Below are 20,066 nucleotides of genomic sequence, written 5' to 3' on the forward strand. Positions count from 1 at the left end.
GTCCAAGAACTGCCCAGATAAGGTGTGTAGGTTGCTTAGATCCATTTATGGACTAAAGCAAGCTTCCCGAAGTTGGAACATAAGATTTGATGAGGCAATCAGATCTTATGACTTCGTTAAGAACGAAGATGAGCCTTGTGTATACATAAAGGTAAGTGGGAGTGCTATCACCTTTTTGGTGTTATATGTGGATGACATCCTCATCATTGGGAATGACGTAGGAATGCTATCCACAGTAAAGACTTGGTTATCTAGACACTTCTCCATGAAGGACTTAGGGGAAGCATCCTATATCTTGGGGACTAGAATCTATAGAGATAGATCCAAGAGGATGCTTGGCTTGTCCTAATCCAGGTACATAGAAACCATTGTCAAATGGTTTGGCATGGAAAATTCCAAGAGAGGTCTCATACCGATGAGACATGGGATATCGCTTTCTATGAGTATATCCCCAAGGACTCCAGAAGAAAGGAATAACATGGATATGATACCTTATGCCTCAGCAATAAGGTCTATCATGTATGTCGTGCTATGTACTAGGCCTGATATAGCGCATGCTCTGAGTGTCACGAGCAGATATTAGGCGGATCCAGGCTTGGAGCACTGGAAAGCAGTAAAGTATATCCTTAAGTACTTGAGAAGGACTAAGGATCTTTTACTAGTATATGGAGGTAGTAGCCTTAAGGTTGAAGGCTACACAGACTCAAGTTTTCAGTCTGATGTCGATGATAGCAAGTCGAATTCAAGGTATGTGTACACCTTGAATGGAGGAGTAGTGTGTTGGAAGAGTTCCAAGCAAGATACTATTGCTGACTCGACTATAGAGGCAGAGTACATTGCTGCATCAGATGCAGCAAAGGAGGGAGTCTGGTTAAAGAAGTTCATCACAGATTTGGGAGTCATGCCGGATAGCAAGAAGCTGACTTCCTTATATTGCGACAACTATGGGGCGATTACTCAAATAAGGGAACCCGGGTCTCATTAGAAGTGTTATGAGGAGGTTCTAGCTTATCATAGAGATCGTAACCCAAGGAGATGTAGTAGTGGAAAGAGTTCCATCCGAAGATAACATAGCAGATCCACTAACAAAGCCGTTGTCTTATATTGTCTTCGAGCATCACAGGGGTCTGATGGGGATCAGACACATAGGTGATTAGCTTTAGGTCAAGTGGGAGATTGCTAGTCATAGGTGCCCAGCAAGCTAATCATGTGAGTGATGACACGTGTGACTTGATATATAATCTTTTTACTTATTATATTTTGGCGTATATCACTATATAACTATTGCATATGTGCATATATATATTGTGATGTCCTTGGATTTGTGCAATGGGAATCAGATCATGATGAGATCATGATAATGAGATCGATTCACCATTAAACACAGATCCTAAATAATCCTGATCATAGGTTACTCGAGAGGGACATCGTGATAACCGGATAGACTGGTGTGCTGTATACCCGTCCATATGATGGATGCAGCTAGTCTCATAGCTGCTCGTGTAGGGACACTAGGGATACAGTACAGGTGCTCATTGGAGAATGAGTTCACTGATTGATCCGCTTACGGAATGCTGACTGGTTGATGATGCCTTATTGTCAGACAGCGATTCCATAGTCCTAGTGGTGTATCTGGTCCTTAGACTTGAGACACCAAGGATGTCCTGTATGAGTGCTCCACTCTTTGATACCAAACTTATAGGTTTGGTTGTCCCAAATCTAGTACAGTTGGTCATTGGGAGTGATAGTCGACCTTACGAGGGCTATTGAGTGTCGATAGAGGATCATCCACTCTCGGCGTCATGAGAGGAATATCCCATGTTTTCTTGCTTAGACAAATCCCTGGTCAGAGTCATTTGGGTTGAGAGAAAGATTTCTCCAAGAGAATCCGATTAGAGCGAGACTCGAGTAGAAACCGTATGAGTCTGACAGCACCATGCTCGATATACGATCTTTTGGATATTAGATAGATGAGGGACTATATGTACACGGTAATTGAGGATAGATAGGTCCAATGGATTGGATTCCCCTTTATCGTCTGGGGACTACGGCGTAGTGGCCTAGTACGTCCGTAGTCGATGAGTCAAGTGAATTATTACAGAGATAATAATTCACTGAGTTAGAAGGAGTTCTGATAGGTATGACTCACGGCCAGCTCGATATTGGGCCTAGAGGGTGACACACATATTGTAGGCATTGCGATAAGTAGAGGTTCGGATATGAGATATCCGACGGAGCCCTTGTCTTATTGGATACAGATCCAATACCCACTAGGGGAGGACCAATTAGAATTTGACAGGGGACCTCTATAAATAGGAGGGATTCAGAGCCTCATAGGCTAGAGCTTTTGCTTGCCTATCCTATTCTCCTCCCCCTCTCCACCTCAGAGCAGGCTTGGAGTTTTGAGGAGCGTCATCGTAGCCCTGCTGTGTGGATCACCGCTAGAGAGGAGGACGCTTGACCTCCTTCATAGGCTAGAGAGGAGGACGCTAGAGAGGAGGACGCTAGAGAGGAGGACGCTTGACCCACTAGGGGAGGACCAATTAGAATTTGACAGGGGACCTCTATAAATAGGAGGGATTCAGAGCCTCATAGGCTAGAGCTTTTGCTTGCCTATCCTATTCTCCTCCCCCTCTCCACCTCAGAGCAGGCTTGGAGTTTTGAGGAGCGTCATCGTAGCCCTGCTGTGTGGATCACCGCTAGAGAGGAGGACGCTTGACCTCCTTCATCCTCTCCTAAAGATATGCAAGGAAACAGGGATATACGATCTCCCTAGGTAACACAATTTACTCTATATATAGTTTTAAGTTTCGTGGATTTTGCGCACCAATCTTCGCACGACGACGAAATCTCTTTGGGAATCGGGGATTTTATTTTCTTGTTCTTCCACTGCGCATGTGATGTCCCCCCCCAAGATTTCCCAACATCGCCTAGTCTAGCGGTGCCACCGCTTGACACTTTGGGCTCTGGGCGGTGCCACCGCCCAATCCGACGGTTCCACCGCCCGTCTTGGCAGATCTCTGGTTGGGCTTCAAATCCGTCCCAAACTAGGTCACTTTTGTGCCTCGTTGGCCCCTAACCAAGATATAGGATTGTCCCTTAATCCTAACCCTAACTGCATATGAACTACAAACCTAAAACTTAATCCTAAGTAAGTTTAACCGGCCAACGTCAAGTTTTGTGTCAGCGAGCTTTCCTGCGATCTTCCGGTGGACTTCCGATACACCCTCGGGTTTCTTCTGGCGGACTCCTAGCAGGCTCCCGATCTTGTGACAAATTCAACGAGTAGCCGAGCCTTCTCGGTGATCTCTGCGAACCTTTGACGATCTCTTCAATAGACTTCCGAAAGTTCCGACAAGTCTTCGATCTTTCTTGGTTGGTTCCGACAGCATCTCCGACGAATCTTCGGACTCTCAAACGTCCATCGAACTTGACTCCGGTATCCTTGCTTTATATATTTAGGCTATCATAGTTAATCCTACATACTTAACTTCAATAATATGGATTAGATCAATTAACCCATCAATTGATTTCATCATCAAAATCCGAGATTCAACAGTACCACCCAGACATAGTCTCCCAGGTAGTGGTACCGCCTAGTGTCAATGCTACAGGTGGTGGTACCACCCAGCACAGGCGATGGTACTGCTAGGACCAGGGAAACCTAGGATGAGACTCTTTTAGGCTCCAAGTTTGAATCCACTTGAGGCCTATAAATACCCCTCTTATCCCTGGTTAACTAACATAAGAATTCAGAGTGAAAAAGGACGAAAAAGCTATTGTAATCTTGTGTGAACTCCTCTCAAACTCTAAGTGTTTGAGAAGCTTAAGAGAGGAGATTGTGGGGGTTATAAAGGTTCTCTCCTGAACCTGTCAAAAGAAGAATTGCGTTGTAAGGGTAGTTGATCTTCATCTATTGAAGGAAGATCGTTAGTGGATGTCGATGGTCTCAACGGAAGAGAAATCGACGGAGTGGATGTAGGTCATGACGACCGAACCACTATAAAATAGTTTGCATTTTTGTTTTACTGTTTATCTTCCTTACAAACTGCCTTACTTGCTTTACCTTCTCATTACACTCTTCCGTATGCTTTCAAGTTAAACTCATATTTCCAAAATTAGTTTTTATCATACGAAAGCTTTTGAAATCTATGTTTTTACCACTACACTAATTCACCCCTCCTCTTAGTGCTGACTCGTTCCTAACACTCTCATCCCTGGTTAACACACACAAGAATTGAGAGTAAAAAAAGTAGAAAAATACTATTATAATCTTATGAGAATTCGTCTCAAGCTCTAAGTGTTAGTGTGGTTTAAGAGAGGAGTAAGTGAGGGTGTAAAGGTTCTCTCTTGAACCTGTCAAAAGGAGAATCGAGTGTAAAAGGGTAGTTGATCTTTGCGCATTGAAAGAAGATCGGTAGTGGAAGCTGGTGGCCTCGAGTGAAGAGGAATCGAGAGTGCATGTAGGTCATGATGACCGAACTACTATAAATCGATATGCATTTCTATTATTATCATTTACTTAATTTGTAATTGCTTCACTTTCTCCTTACTTTGCTTTCACTATACTTATGAATAAACATTCAATTTCAAGTTATCTTCTGAGATCGGTTTTTATCATACGAAGAAATTTTAAACCGACGTTTTTATCCGCTATACTAATTCACCCCCCCTCTTAGTGCCGACTCGATCCTAACACTTAAGTCTATAGAGAAAGAGGAGAAGATTTAGTAGAGTTCAGGAGAATTTTGGTTGAGTCCCCTCTCTTATTTCCCTATTTAGGATGTATTTTTATACCTTGAAGGAGGGAAAGAAAATTTGTGATATTCTTCCTTATCATAAAGAAAGAGAAGAAAGTTTTAGGATTGCCATCCTTATTATAAAGGGAGAGAAAGAAGTTTCTAATTTTTTTCTTTACCATCATGAACGAGAAGAAAGCTTGTGTTTCTTTGTTTTGAATCTTTGTATATATAGGCAGATGACTTTGATGACACATGACGATTGCGTGTCAACTATTGGTAAGTTTCCTATCATTTGTCATCCTAGAAGGCATGCTTCAAGGCTCTGATAGGGGATTCGAGGCATGTCATTCAGTCATTTAGCTCTATCGAGGTTGAGTTTCATGGTTTTGTGTATCTTATTTGGGTGTGTTCAGATGACGAGTTACGGGTCGAGTTTTGCAGGCTTTGTTTATAGCGATTTTTTGTTTGTCCATTATAGCGGGTTTGTTCGTCTGCTGTCATATTAGTTCTATTTGTCCACCATCGTAGTGGTTATGTTCGTCCATCGTAGCGGGTCTATTCATTTGCTGTAGTAGTTCTATTCATCCACTATAGCGGATCTGTTCGTTTGCTATAGCAGGTCTATTCATCCATCGAAGTGGGCCTGTTCATTCGCTGTTGTGGCGGTTCTATTCATCTAGTATCGTAGTAGTCCTATTCATCCATCGTTATAGTAGTTCTGTTCGTCCACTGTCATAGAAATTTTGTTCATCCCTTGTAGTGGGTCCACTCATTCACCGTAGCAAGCCTATTCATCTGTTGTTGTAGCAATTCTACTCATTTGCCATTGTAGCAGTTTTGTTCATCCCTACCTCTCCTCTTGCTTTCAGGAGGTAGGTTGTTTCTTCTTTGCTTGTTCCTACCTACCCCGTTCGTTATTAGTAGGCAAGTTATTTTTTCTTTGTTTGTTCCTGCCTCCCCCTTTCACTATCAAGAGGCAGGTTGTGGGCTTTGTTGGGAAATCGTAGAGAGCATTACATGTACAGTGGAAAAAAAATAAAAACTAATTTCTCGAAAGAATTATTTCGAATCATTGTGCAATGATTGGGAGGGTAAAACTTATGAAATCGAAAAACTACATAAGATATGTGAGACATTCTCACATAAGGGATATTGTATATAGATCTTAGTCTAGCTCTTGCAAACCCTCTCTAGCAGTGATCTACATGATAGATGAAGTGGTAGCACACCTCATCTTATAGCATGTTCTTTCTTTGCCTTCATGCACCACCATGCAGTAGCAAAACAAGAAGGGGCCGACCCTTCTTATTGTCCTCATGCCCAAGTAAGGGCTAGTGGTAAGGGAAGAAAGGGGAGGAGATGATAGGAGGTGGGCGGCTAAAGTCATCTAGCCCGTGACCATTTAGTCCCCCTCTTATTTATAGAGAGCCATCTTAACTTAACCCTAATATATCATTCTCTTTGGGTATTGAATCTCCTTCCAATAACCCCTAGCTTAATGGATATTAGATCCCCATCCAATAACTATTCTAAGCCCTATTGGGTCTCACATAAGAATCCATTAAATAAGGAGCTTTTGGATATCGTATATCTAATCATCTATTTGTTGCGTCATCCATCATATGTGTGTGACCCTCTAGGCCCAATACTGAGCTGACCATAAGTTACACCTATTAGAACTCCTACTAACTTAGTGAAATATTATCCCCATAATAATTCACTCAACTTATCAACTACGGACGTACTAGGCCACTATGCTATAGTCCTCATAGTCCCCATGTAGGAAAATCTAGGGGCGACATCATATGTGTAGCGGAAGGACATAAAACAAAAATCTTAACTTTTTCAAAAGGTGTTCATCATCGTGCAAAGATTTGTGCGCAAAAACTCATGAAGTTGAAAACCACATATGAGATAGTTGTGTTACCTAGGGTGATTATATATCCCTAAATTGCTACAGATCTATGGGAGAGGATGAAAGAGGTTAAGCACCCTCCTCTCTAGTGGTGATCCACATGACAGGAGCTGCAAAGACGCTCTTCAAATCGATGCCCAAATCTCTACACCTATTGACTAAGGAGGAGAAGGGGAGAGGAAAATAGGAGATGATAACTAAGAGGCCTAGCCTATGACCCTTTGGTTCTCTCCAATTTATAGAGGCTCATTGTCAACTTAACCTTAATGGATCATACTCTATTGGGTATTGGATCTCCATCCAACTACCTAAGCCTCTTAGATTAGTGGATCTCTATCTGATAATCTCTCATTGGCTCTTATTGGATCTCAACCATAGGATCCAATAATTTAGGGGCTTATTGGACATCTAATAAGATAATGGCTCAAGCGGATATCTCATATCCGAACTTCTACTTGTTGTAATACTTACCATATGTGTGTGATCCTCTAGGCCCAATATTGAGCTGACTGTGAGTCATACTTGTCAGAACTCCTTCTAGCTTGATGAATTATTATCTCCATAATAATTCACTCAACTCATCGACTGTGGATGTATTAGGCCACTACATCCTAGTCCTCAGACGATACAGGAGAATCCAATCCTTTGGAGCAATTTGTCCTTAGTTATCGTGTACCTATAGTCACTCATCTATCTAATATCTTAAAGATCGTACACCGGGAATGATGCTATCAGGCCCATATGGTTTCTCCTAGAGTCTCGCTATAATCATATTCTCTTGGAAAACTCTTTCTCTCTCAATCTAAATGACCTTGGCCAAGGATTTATCTGAGCAAGAATACATGTGATATTCCTTTCATGATACCGAGAGTGGATGATCCTCTATTGATACTCAATAGCCCTTGTAAGGTTGGCTTCCACTCGTGATGACTAACCGTGCTAGATATGGAACTTCTAAACCTATAAGTTTGGTATCAAAGAGTGGAATACTCATATAGGACATTCTTGGTGTCTCAAGTCTAAAGACTAGATGCACCACTTGGATGACAGAATCACTGTTTGGCAATGAGGGATCATCAACTATCTAGCATTTGTAGGGAAATATAGGGACGACATCATATACGTAGCGGAAGAACAGAAAATAAAATCCCAAATTTTCTAAAAAAGCATTTGTTGTTGTGCAAAGATTGGTGTGCAAAATCTATGAAATTGAAAATCACGCATGAAATAGTTATGTTATCTTGGGAGATCGTATATCCTTGAATCTCTGCAGATCTATAGGAGAGGATGAAGGAGGTCAAACATCCTACTCTCTAGCGGTGATCCACATAGCAAGGCTACGACATACTCCTCAAATCTCTAGGCCTACTATTTGAGGAGGAGAAGGGGAGAGGAGAATAGGAGGTGGTAACCAAGAAAACCTCTAGCTTATGAGTGTTTGGTTCCCTCGTATTTATAGAGGCCCCTTGTCAACTTAATTCTAATGGATCCTACCCTATTGGGTATTGTATCTCCATCCAACTACCTAAGCCTCTTAGATTTGTTGGGAAATCATTGGGGGGCGACATCATATGCGCAGCGGAAGAACAAGAAAACAAAAATCCCCGATTCCCAAAAAGATGTTCGTCGTCGTGCGAAGATTGGTGCGCAAAAAATCCGCAAAACACAAAACTGCGTATAGAGATTATGTTACCTAGGGAGATCGTATATCCCTGTTTTCTTGCAGATCCTTAGGAGAGGGTGAAGGAGGTCAGGCGTCCTCCTCTCTAGCGGTGATCCACACAGCAGGGTTGCGACGACGCTCCTCAAAACTCGAGGCCTACTCTGAGGTGGAGAGGGAGAGGAGAATAGGAAAGGCAAGCAAAGACTCTAGCCTATGAGGCTGTGAATCCCTCCTATTTATAGAGATCCCGTGTCAAACCCTAATGGGTCCTTCCCTAGTGGGTATTGGATCTGCATCCAATAAGACAAGGGCTCCGTCGGATATCTCATATCCGAACCTCTACTCATCGCAATGCCTATCATATGTGTGTGACCCTCTAGGCCCAATATCGAGCTGGCCGTGAGTCATACCTGTCAGAACTCCTTATGACTGAGTGAATTATTATCTCTGTAATAATTCACTTGACTCATCGATTACGGACGTACTAGGCTACTACGCCGTAGTCCCGAGACGATACAGGGGAATCCAATCCATTGGACCTGTCTGTCCTCAGTTACCATGTACCTATAGTCCCTCATCCATCTAATATCCCAGAGACCGTATATCGAGCATGGTGCTGTCAGACCCATACGGTTTCTACTCGAGTCTCGCTCTAATCGGATTCTCCCAGAGAACTCTTTCTCTCTCAACCCGAATGACCCTGGCCAGGGATTTGTCTGAGCAAGAACACATAGGATATTCCTCTCATGACACCGAGAGTGGATGATCCTCTATTGACACTCAATAGCCCTCGTAAGGTCGACTACCACTCCCAATGACCAGCTGTACTAGATCTGGGAGCAGCCAAACCTATAAGTCTGGTATCAAAGAGTGGAGCACTCATACAGGACATCCTTGGTGTCTCAAGTCTAAGGACCAGATACACCACTAGGACTACGGAATCGCTGTCTGACAATAAGGCATCATCAACCATCCAGCATTTCGTAAGCGGATCAATCAGTGAACTCATTCTCCAATGAGCACCTGTACTGTATCCCTAGTGTCCCTACACGAGCAGCTATGAGACCAGCTGCATCCATCATATGGACGGGTATACAGCACACCAGTCTATCCGGTTATCACGATGTCCTTCTCGAGTAACCTATGACCGGGATTATTTAGGATATGTGTTTAAAGGTGAATCGATCTCATTATCGTGATCTCATCACGATCCGATTCCCATTGCACAAATCCAAGGACATCACAATATATGTATGCATTTATGCAATAGTTATAAAGTGATATACGCCAAAATATAATAAGCAAAAAGATTATGTATCAAGTCACATGTGCCATCACTCACGTGATTGGCTTGCTGGGCACCTATGACTAGCAATCTCCCACTTGACCTAAAGCCAATCACCTATGTGTCTGATCCCCATCAGACTCCTGTGACGCTCAAAGACAAAATGAGACAACGGCTTTGTCAGTGGATCTGCAATGTTATCTTCGGATGGAACTCTTTCCACTACTACATCTCCTCGGGTTACGATCTCTCTTATAAGCTGGAACCTCCTCAGAACACTTCTGATGAGACCCGGGTTCCCTTATTTGAGTAATCACCCCATAGTTGTCGCAATATAAGGAAGTCGACTTGTCGCTATCTGTATCGAATCCCAAATCTGTGATGAACTTCTTCACCCAGACTCCCTCCTTTGCTGCATCCGATGCAGCAATGTACTCCGCCTCTATGGTCGAGTCAGTAGTGGTATCTTGCTTGGAACTCTTCCAGCACACTGCTCCTCTATTCAAGGTGTACACATACCCTGAATTCGACTTGCTATCATCGACATCAGACTGAAAACTTGAGTCAGTGAAGCCTTCAACCTTAAGGCTATTACCTCCATATACTAGTAAAAGATCCTTAGTCCTTCTCAAGTACATAAGGATACACTTTACTGCTTTCCAGTGCTCCAAGCCTGGATCCGCCTGATACCTGCTCGTGACACTCAGAGCATGCGCTATATCAGGCCTAGTACATAGCATGACATACATGATAGACCCTATTGCTGAGGCATAAGGTATCATATTCATGTTTGCCCTTTCTTCTGGTAGTTTTCCATGTCAAACCTTTTGACAATGGTTTCTATGTACCTGGACTGGGACAAGCCAAGCATCCTCTTAGATCTATCTCTATAGATTCTAATCCCCAAGATATAGGATGCTTCCCCTAATTCTTTAATGGAGAAGTGTCTAGATAACCAAGTCTTTACTGTGGATAGCATTCCTACATCATTCCCAATGATGAGGATATCATCCACATATAACACCAAAAAGGTGATAGCGCTCCCACTTACCTTCCTGTATACACAAGGCTCATCTTCGTTCTTAACGAAGTCATAAGATCTGATTGCCTCATCAAATCTTATGTTCCAACTTCGGGAAGTTTGCTTTAGTCCATAAATGGATCTAAGCAACCTACACACCTTATCTGGGCAGTTCTTGGACACGAATCCCTCAGGTTGCATCATATACACCTCCTCCTCGAGGTTCCCATTGAGGAATGCGGTTTTTACATCCATCTGTCAGATCTCATAATCATAGTGTGCTGCAATAGCCAATAGAATTCTGATGAATTTTAGCATTGCTACGGGTGAGAAGGTTTCGTCGTAGTCAACACCTTGCCTTTGACGATACCCTTTAGCCACTAGCCTTGCTTTATAGGTCTCTACCTTTCTATCTACTCCGATCTTTTTCTTAAAGATCCATTTGCAACCGATGGGTACAATACCTTCGGGCGCATCAACTAGGTTCCAAACCTTATTGGAGTACATAGAATCCATCTCAGAATTAATGGCTTCTTGCCACTTCCCGGAGTCTATACTCATAATAGCCTCCTCGTAGGTCTGAGGATCAATATCCTCAGCATCCTCTTCTCTAATATGTCCCACATATCTCTCAGGAGGATGAGATACTCTATCAAACCTGCGTAAAGTTGAAACTTGTGTATTAGGTACCTGAACAGACTCGGGCTGTAGAGTGGTGCTTGAGCTTGGTTCTCTAACTTCGCTCAACTCTATCATTCTCCCACTGTCTCCGCCAAGAATGTGTTCCTTCTCAAGGAACACTGCTCTCTTAGCTACAAAGACCTTTTGGTCCTCGAGATGATAGAAATAATACCCACAAGTTTCCTTGGGGTATCCCACAAATATGCATCGCTTTATCCTTGATTCTAACTTATCGGGGTTGTGTCTTTTAACATGGGCAGGGCAGCCCAAAATCTTAACAACCTTAAGATCAGGCTTCTTCCCTTTCCATATCTCATATGGTGTAGACACTACCGACTTAGTTGGAACTCTGTTCAGAAGGTAAGCTGCGGTTTCTAGGGCATATCCCCAGAATGAGATGGGTAGGTCAGCGAAACTCATCATGGACCGTACCATATCTAATAAAGCACGATTTCTCCTTTCAGAGACACCATTGAGCTGAGGTGTGTAAGGAGGTGTCCATTGGGATAATATCCCATGATCCTTGAGGAACTGAGTAAACTCTGTACTTAAGTACTCACCTCCTCGATCTGATCGAAGAGTTTTGATACTCTTTCCAATCTGGTTCTCCACCTCATTCTTATACTCTCCGAATTTCTCAAAGGCCTCGGACTTGTACTTCATTAAATACACATATACTTACCTTGAGAAATCATCAGTAAATGTAATGAAGTAGGAGTAACCTCCAATGGCATGAGTTGACATGGGTCCACATACATCACTATGTATGAGTTCCAACAACTCAGTGGCTCTCTCTCCAGTTCCACTAAATGGAGAGTTGGTCAATTTTCCACGAATGCAAGGCTCACAAGTTGCAAAAGACATATAGTCGAATGGATCTAGATATCCATCATTTAGCAACTTTTGAATCCTTCTTTCATGGATGTGACCTAGCCTACAATGCCACAGGTATGCACTGTTCACCTCATCTCGTTTCCTCTTAGACACTTACATTCATGATATGTGGAGTAGTGTCTTGCATAAACAAACCTTTATGCAATATTCCTCTCGTCAATCTCCCCTCGGCTTTGCTAGAATTTACAATAAATTGTACATGTGATAAGCAATATTGGTATCCAATACCAATGCATTATCACAAAAATCTGCCAATTGGAGATTGATCATGAATATACCTGAAGCTTCTCCAAGCTTCTATTTCGCCCTTTCTATAAGGTACTCTTTGTAGTTCCTCTTCCAGTGCCCATCTTTACCACAGTGGAAGCACTGGCCTTTGTCCTTTGTTGGGTCTTTCTTAGCAACCTTTGCTTTACCTGGTTTGCCCTTGCCCTTTCCCTTCTTAAGGGACCTTTCTGCTTTCCTTTTCTTTCTGGTCTCACCAGTGTAGAGAACTGGCTTCTCTTTCTTAATAGTACTCTCTGCCTCCCTCAACATATTGAGGAGCTCTGGGAGAGTCACCTCAAGCTTGTTCATATTAAAATTCATTATGAACTGTGAAAAGGAATCTGGTAGGGACTGAAGCACAATGTCCACACACAAGTTATCCTCTAGGACCATTCCTAGACCTGTGAGTTTCTCTATCCACTCAATCATCTTTAGGACATGGTTCTGAACCGGTGTCCCCTCAGTCATCCTAGCGCGGAAAAGGCTCTTGGATATCTCATATCGTTGAGTCCTTCCCTGTTCCTCAAACAATTTGCGGACATGTAGGAGAATGGATCTGGCATCCATCTTTTCATGTTGTCTCTGTAACTCTGGAGTCATAGAGCCCAACATATAGCACTGAGCAAGAGTGGAGTCATCAATGTACTTCATGTAGCGAGCGATCTCATCCTCGCTTGCCCCTTCTTCGGGCGTAGGCATCACTGTATCAAGGACGTACACGATTTTCTCCGCTGTGAGAACAATTCTCAAGTTACGGAGCCAATCCGTATAATTTGGACTAGTGAGGCGGTTGACATCAAGTATGCCACGTAAGGGATTTGAAAGCGACATTTTCTGAAAATAAAGATGTAGTAGAAATGTATAACATGCAGATTTTGCAAGAAATAAACTATCAAGATATGGACTTCTATCTTAATATGCTCCCACTATTTTGCTAACGAGTCACGCGACACCCTCAGCACGTGAAACGGAAGTCTCCGGTAGACTTCTAGTGGGGATCAGGATCCAATCAGCGTCTTAGTGTAACCTCGAGGGACTCGACCAATCACACTAAGCCTAAAAGGTAGGCAACTCTTGCCAATCACAACTCCTTGTGATTCCCGTCCTGTTCGGCCTCCGAATCACCATGGCCTCGAGGGACTCGACCAACCATGATGCTCGGTTAAGTCAACACCTTCGTTACAAGATGAGTCTGATTTGATGATATACCCTCGAGGGACTCGACCAAGCATACCATGCCCTCAGGTCACCGGTGACATCTCTATGTCGTAAGCAAGATAGCGAATCGCGATATAGGCGAGTCTCGAGGGACTCGACCAACTCAACCTACACCGGGAATCGGTTCCTACTCATAACGATGGAAGGCCACGTGGGTCAATCTAATTGCCTCACGTTTACCGACTTAATATTATCGAGAGATGTTTCTATGATTTGGTCTCCTAATATGACATGTCACACATATACATATTTAATATATATCTACATCGCATGCAAATATATATACATATCTAGTATGTGTATAAGCAATCACACCAGATGATCATGGACCACAACCTAATATGATTAGGCCCGAGCCAGTAGGCCTAATCACTCACATCAAGATCTATGTGTGCAACGGTGCATCTCCATGCCCTGTGATCGTCCATCTCGTCCTCGTCGGTTTCGTCGACATCTTGATGCATCTCCATGCATCACGATCGTCCGTCTCGTGAGTCCCGCTATCACATCCACGCTCCCGCTGCGCCTCCTCATGTGATTACAACTTAATCATAGGCATGCAGGCCCGACAATAAACGAGAAATATAATGGAGGTTCGTAGACCTCAATAATAATAATCACAAAACACACATCACACGGTCCATGATCATCCGTCCACACATCATACATCACATGTATAAATAATCATCATCATGTAGGACTACTAGATAATAATAAAAATAATAATCAACTAAACCTTTTAATTAATTAATATTTTTCTGAAATCAGGGACATGTAGGGAATTTCTCAATTCCTAAGGGTATTTTCGTAATTTGGACAAAAGACAGAAACTGGAATTTCTCAAATTCCGAGGGGCAAAACTGTCTTTTTCCCAGAAAACCCTAATTCCCTCTTTCTGCTGCCGCTGCCGCCGCCGCCACCCTACTGGCGGCGGCCTGTGCGGCGGGGCGAGGGCGCTGCCCTCGCCTACAAGCGGCACGCCCGCTGGCGGCGATGCCGCTGCTGGTGGGCGCCCCCTTCGGGCGCCGCTACCTCCGCAGGTGGTGCTGTCCCGCCGGGAGGCCGACCCTATGGGGGGAGTTCCGCCCGCGGGAGCAACGGTGGCAGACGCCGCTTCCTTTCGGCGGCAGGCGCCGCTGCCCTGCGGCGCCTCTGCCCGTGGGTTGCTAGCCCCGCCGGCGGCAAGCCTGCTGCAAGCAGGCCGCCGGCCGGCTGCTGCAGGCACAGCGCTTGCGCATGCGCCGGCGCTGTGCTGCCTGGCTGCGGCTGCGGCTGCCGCTGCAGGTGGCTGCAGGCATGCAGATCGAGGGCAGCAACTGTTGCTGCCCTTCCTCGCTTTTGCGTCAACGATTTTGACGTCAAAATTCTTCCTAAACACAATACACGCAGTTCAAAACCAATCATTCGCACGAACAACCTGGCTCTGATACCACTGTTGGGAAATCATTGGGGGGCGACATCATATGCGCAGCGGAAGAACAAGAAAACAAAAATCCCCGATTCCCAAAAAGATGTTCGTTGTCGTGCGAAGATTGGTGCGCAAAAAATCCGCAAAACACAAAACTGCGTATAGAGATTATGTTACCTAGGGAGATCGTATATCCCTGTTTTCTTGCAGATCCTTAGGAGAGGGTGAAGGAGGTCAAGCGTCCTCCTCTCTAGCGGTGATCCACACAGCAGGGTTGCGACGACGCTCCTCAAAACTCGAGGCCTACTCTGAGGTGGAGAGGGAGAGGAGAATAGGAAAGGCAAGCAAAGACTCTAGCCTATGAGGCTGTGAATCCCTCCTATTTATAGAGATCCCATGTCAAACCCTAATGGGTCCTTCCCTAGTGGGTATTGGATCTGCATCCAATAAGACAAGGGCTCCGTCGGATATCTCATATCCGAACCTCTACTCATCGCAATGCCTACCATATGTGTGTGACCCTCTAGGCCCAATATCGAGCTGGCCGTGAGTCATACCTGTCAGAACTCCTTATGACTGAGTGAATTATTATCTCTGTAATAATTCACTTGACTCATCGACTACGGACGTACTAGGCCACTACGCCGTAGTCCCTAGACGATACAGGGGAATCCAATCCATTGGACCTGTCTGTCCTCAGTTACCATGTACCTATAGTCCCTCATCCATCTAATATCCCAGAGACCGTATATCGAGCATGGTGCTGTCAGACCCATACGGTTTCTACTCGAGTCTCTCTCTAATCGGATTCTCCCGGAGAACTCTTTCTCTCTCAACCCGAATGACCCTGGCCAGGGATTTGTCTGAGCAAGAACACATAGGATATTCCTCTCGTGACACCGAGAGTGGATGATCCTCTATTGACACTCAATAGCCCTCGTAAGGTCGACTACCACTCCCAATGACCAGTTGTACTAGATCTGGGAACAGCCAAACCTATAAGTCTGGTATCAAAGAGTGGAGCACTCATACAGGACATCCTTGGTGTCTCAAGTCTAAGGACCAGATACACCACTAGGACTACGGAATCGCTGTCTGACAATAAGGCATCATCAACCATCCAGCATTTCGTAAGCGGATCAATCAGTGAACTCATTCTCCAATGAGCACCTGTACTGTATCCCTAGTGTCCCTACACGAGCAGCTATGAGACCAGCTGCATCCATCATATGGACGGGTATACAGCACACCAGTCTATCCGGTTATCACGATGTCCTTCTCGAGTAACCTATGACCGGGATTATTTAGGATATGTGTTTAAAGGTGAATCGATCTCATTATCGTGATCTCATCACGATCCGATTCCCATTGCACAAATCCAAGGACATCACAATATATGTATGCATTTATGCAATAGTTATAAAGTGATATACGCCAAAATATAATAAGCAAAAAGATTATGCATCAAGTCACACGTGCCATCACTCACGTGATTGGCTTGCTGGGCACCTATGACTAGCAAGATTAGTGGATCTCTATTCAATAATCTCTCATTGGCTTTTATTGGATCTCAATCATAGGATCCAATAATTCATAGGCTTATTGGATATCCATTAAGATAAGGGCTCCGATGGATATCTCATATCTGATCCTTTACTCGTCGTAATGCTTACCATGTGTGTGTGTTAGGACTCTAGTTAGGAGAGTCCTAATTGAGAGGGATATTCATGTAAAATCTACCTAAGCCGACCCTTATTAAAGAGGTGAAGAGGTCGGCTAGGGTTAGGAGGTTGATTCTTAGAGAAGAATTAAGAGTTGTAAAGGAATATGAGTCTTGAGTAGGAGTTCTATTAGGAGTTAGGGTCAGCCATGTATTCTTCCTTTTTTTATAACAATAGATGAATCTTTTTTGCAGCCTTTGAGCAACAACTAGGAGGGAGGAACCCCTATAGAGTTCCAAGGAGGTCGATCCCCTAAAGAGATCAACCCCAAGTTTAGAATCTGCAAGGGTTCTACCACCTGGTATCATAGCACTATTCTTGGTATTTCGCTACCCTTCCACATCCATCCATCAGCCCTATACAGCCACCCAAAGCAATTCTCACAATTGCTTAAAAGGTCGTCGCCAAATTCCGCTGTCATCTCCATCATCGCGGATCATCCTTTGATCTCCCCGTGAATTGTAATAGGTTATAGTTTCCTACCTTACTACTACTGCAATTTAGTTATCCTTATTTTAAAATATAGCAGATTGGACATAAAATATAAGTAGTTTATATTGAGAATATTTTGACAAAACTAAAAGTAAATCTACTATTAGGAAGTGTCCAAGCTATCATAAAAATTTTGTAGAGATTTGGATAGAAAAACATAGTATCAAGATCAAAAAAGCAGTGGTATACGGCTGAAATTTTACAGTACAGATTTTCAAGTATAGCAAATTAGACATAAAAGATCAATAGTTTATATTGAGCATTTTTTAACAGAACCAAAGAAAAATTTGCTGTTAGGAAGTGTCAAAGCTGTCATAAAAATTTTGCACAAATTTGGATAGAAAAAATGTAGTAGCAAGATCAAACAGACTATGCTACGCGGTTGGAATTCTGCAATGTATCTTTCGTCGTAGAGATGAAAACTTTATGACGAAAAGTTTATGCAGCAATATAGTATTCATACAGGACTGTGATGTAGTGGCCTAGTACATCCGCAATCGATGAGTCGAGTAAATTATTATGAAGATAATAATTCATTGAACCAGAAGGAGTTATGATAGGTATGACTCACGGTTAGCTCGATATTGGGCCTAGAGGGTCACACACATATGGTAGACATTGCGACGAGTAAAGGTTCAAATAAGTCCGATATCAAAGAATGAAGTATTCATACAGGACATCCTTGGTGTCTCAAGTCTAAGGACCAGATACACCATTGGGACAACGAAATCGTTGTCTGAAAATGAGATATCATTAACCATCAAACATTCCGTGAGCGAATCAATCAGTGAACTCATTCTCCAATGAGCACCTACATTGTATTCCTAGTATTCCCACACGAGCAATTATGAGACCAGCCACCTCCATAAAATGTTTGGGTATCTTGTATACTAGTCTGTCCGGTTATCTCGATGTCCCTCTCGAGTAACCTATGACCAAGATTATTTAGGATCTATGTTTAAAGATGAATCGGTCTCATTATCATGATCTCATTACGATCCGATTCTCATTGCACAAATCCATGGATATCACAATATATTCATGCAATAGGCAATATAAAGTGATAAAATACTAAATAATAATAATAAATAAAAAGACTGTGCCAAGTGACATGTGTCATCACTCACGTGATTGGCTTGTAGGGTACCTATGACTAGTAAAATCATCTTGACTTGAATGAGCATATTGAAGAACCTATTTGTCAAGGACTTAGGAATTTAAAGTGCAAGCACTAAGAATCATCCCCACATTTAATGAGTCTTATCAAAAGGTTAGGGGATCGATATTGTAATGAGAGAATACCTCAACTATAAAGCATATGAAGTGTTGCAATCATGAAGCATCATTGACTCAACACCGATCAAAAATCACTTTTAAAGAAGAAGAGGTGAAGCTCAACCTTAGCACAATAATGCTCTCATCGTTTTTATCTGAATGATAAATGATTTAGTCAAAAGGATCATGATTGACATAAGTAGTTATATTAAGATATTTTATTTTAATATCTTCTCAAAGATTAGTTTGACAACTAATGATCTTTCCTCGATGTCCTTCTTATCCTTGATGGAGTTAACTAGCAACTTAATCTTCTCCTAACATTTCTACCCTCCATGAAATGTTCACGTTAGACCCTTGTGAAGTGACGAGATTCTTTATGGTCAATATCCCATCAACCTACAATGGTATCATTGGTCCACATACGTTGAATTGACTATGAGAGATGGTGTTGACTATAAGATATCTATCGAAGCCTCTATCTTATTGAATATCCAATAAGCCCATAAATTATTGGATCCTATGGATGAGATTTAATAAGAGCCAATGAGAGATTATTGGATAGAGATTCACTAATCTAGGAGGCTTGGGTAGTTGGATAGAGATCCAATACCCAATATGATAGGATCCATTAGGGTTAAGTTGACAAAAGACCTCTATAAATAGGAGAGAACCAAAGGATCATAAGCTAGAGCTTCTCTTGGTTGCCATCTCCTATTCTCCTCTCCCCTTCTCCTCCTCAGATAGTAGGCCTGGAGATTTAAGAAGCATTATCGTAGCCCTATTGTGTGGATCATTATTAGAGAGGAGGACACTTGACCTCCTTCATCATCTCCTATAGATCTGCAGGGATTTAGGGATATTCAATCTCTTTAGGTAAAATATAATCTTTCATATATGTATAATGCGGAGCTCAAGTTCACCATCACTTGAGCTTATGCTCGAGTGGTCTGCGATTGTTCTTAGTTCGAAATCCTTCCTGTTCTTTGGAAGGTTGTTCTCAAATTCGTTTTGTGCACTTCATAGATTATCTTAGCTTTCATCTAAGGTTAATCGATTGAGGAATTCATCTCTAAAAATGATTTTGAGTTATTGTAAATTTTCGTCGTAAACTACTGAAATTTTTCGACGAGAATTCTGCTATCGCAACTTGTACCAATTTTCTTGCTGTTACTGCCAAAATTTTCTTGATTAAATTATACATCCTTGATGTCATAAAAACTGAGATTTTGCTGTCAATTCCCTCCTTAAATTTCTCAAGTTTTTGGTAGAAATTTCATCGAGAAACTGCTGTTTCTTCAACGATAATTCTGCTCTTACAAGACAACACAATTCTGCAGCAAACTTCCACCGATTTCTATCAAACCTTTGCTGCCATCTACTACAGATTTAAAACTTTCATCCAGAGCCCTAAAACTCCACTAAACCATACCCTTAAACTGCACCTAAAACAGCCACAAAACAAGCCTAAACCGCAGCCTACA

Source organism: Musa acuminata, chromosome BXJ2-11 (genome assembly GCF_036884655.1).
Source record: "Musa acuminata AAA Group cultivar baxijiao chromosome BXJ2-11, Cavendish_Baxijiao_AAA, whole genome shotgun sequence".
In the NCBI taxonomy this organism is placed as follows: Eukaryota; Viridiplantae; Streptophyta; class Magnoliopsida; order Zingiberales; family Musaceae; genus Musa; species Musa acuminata.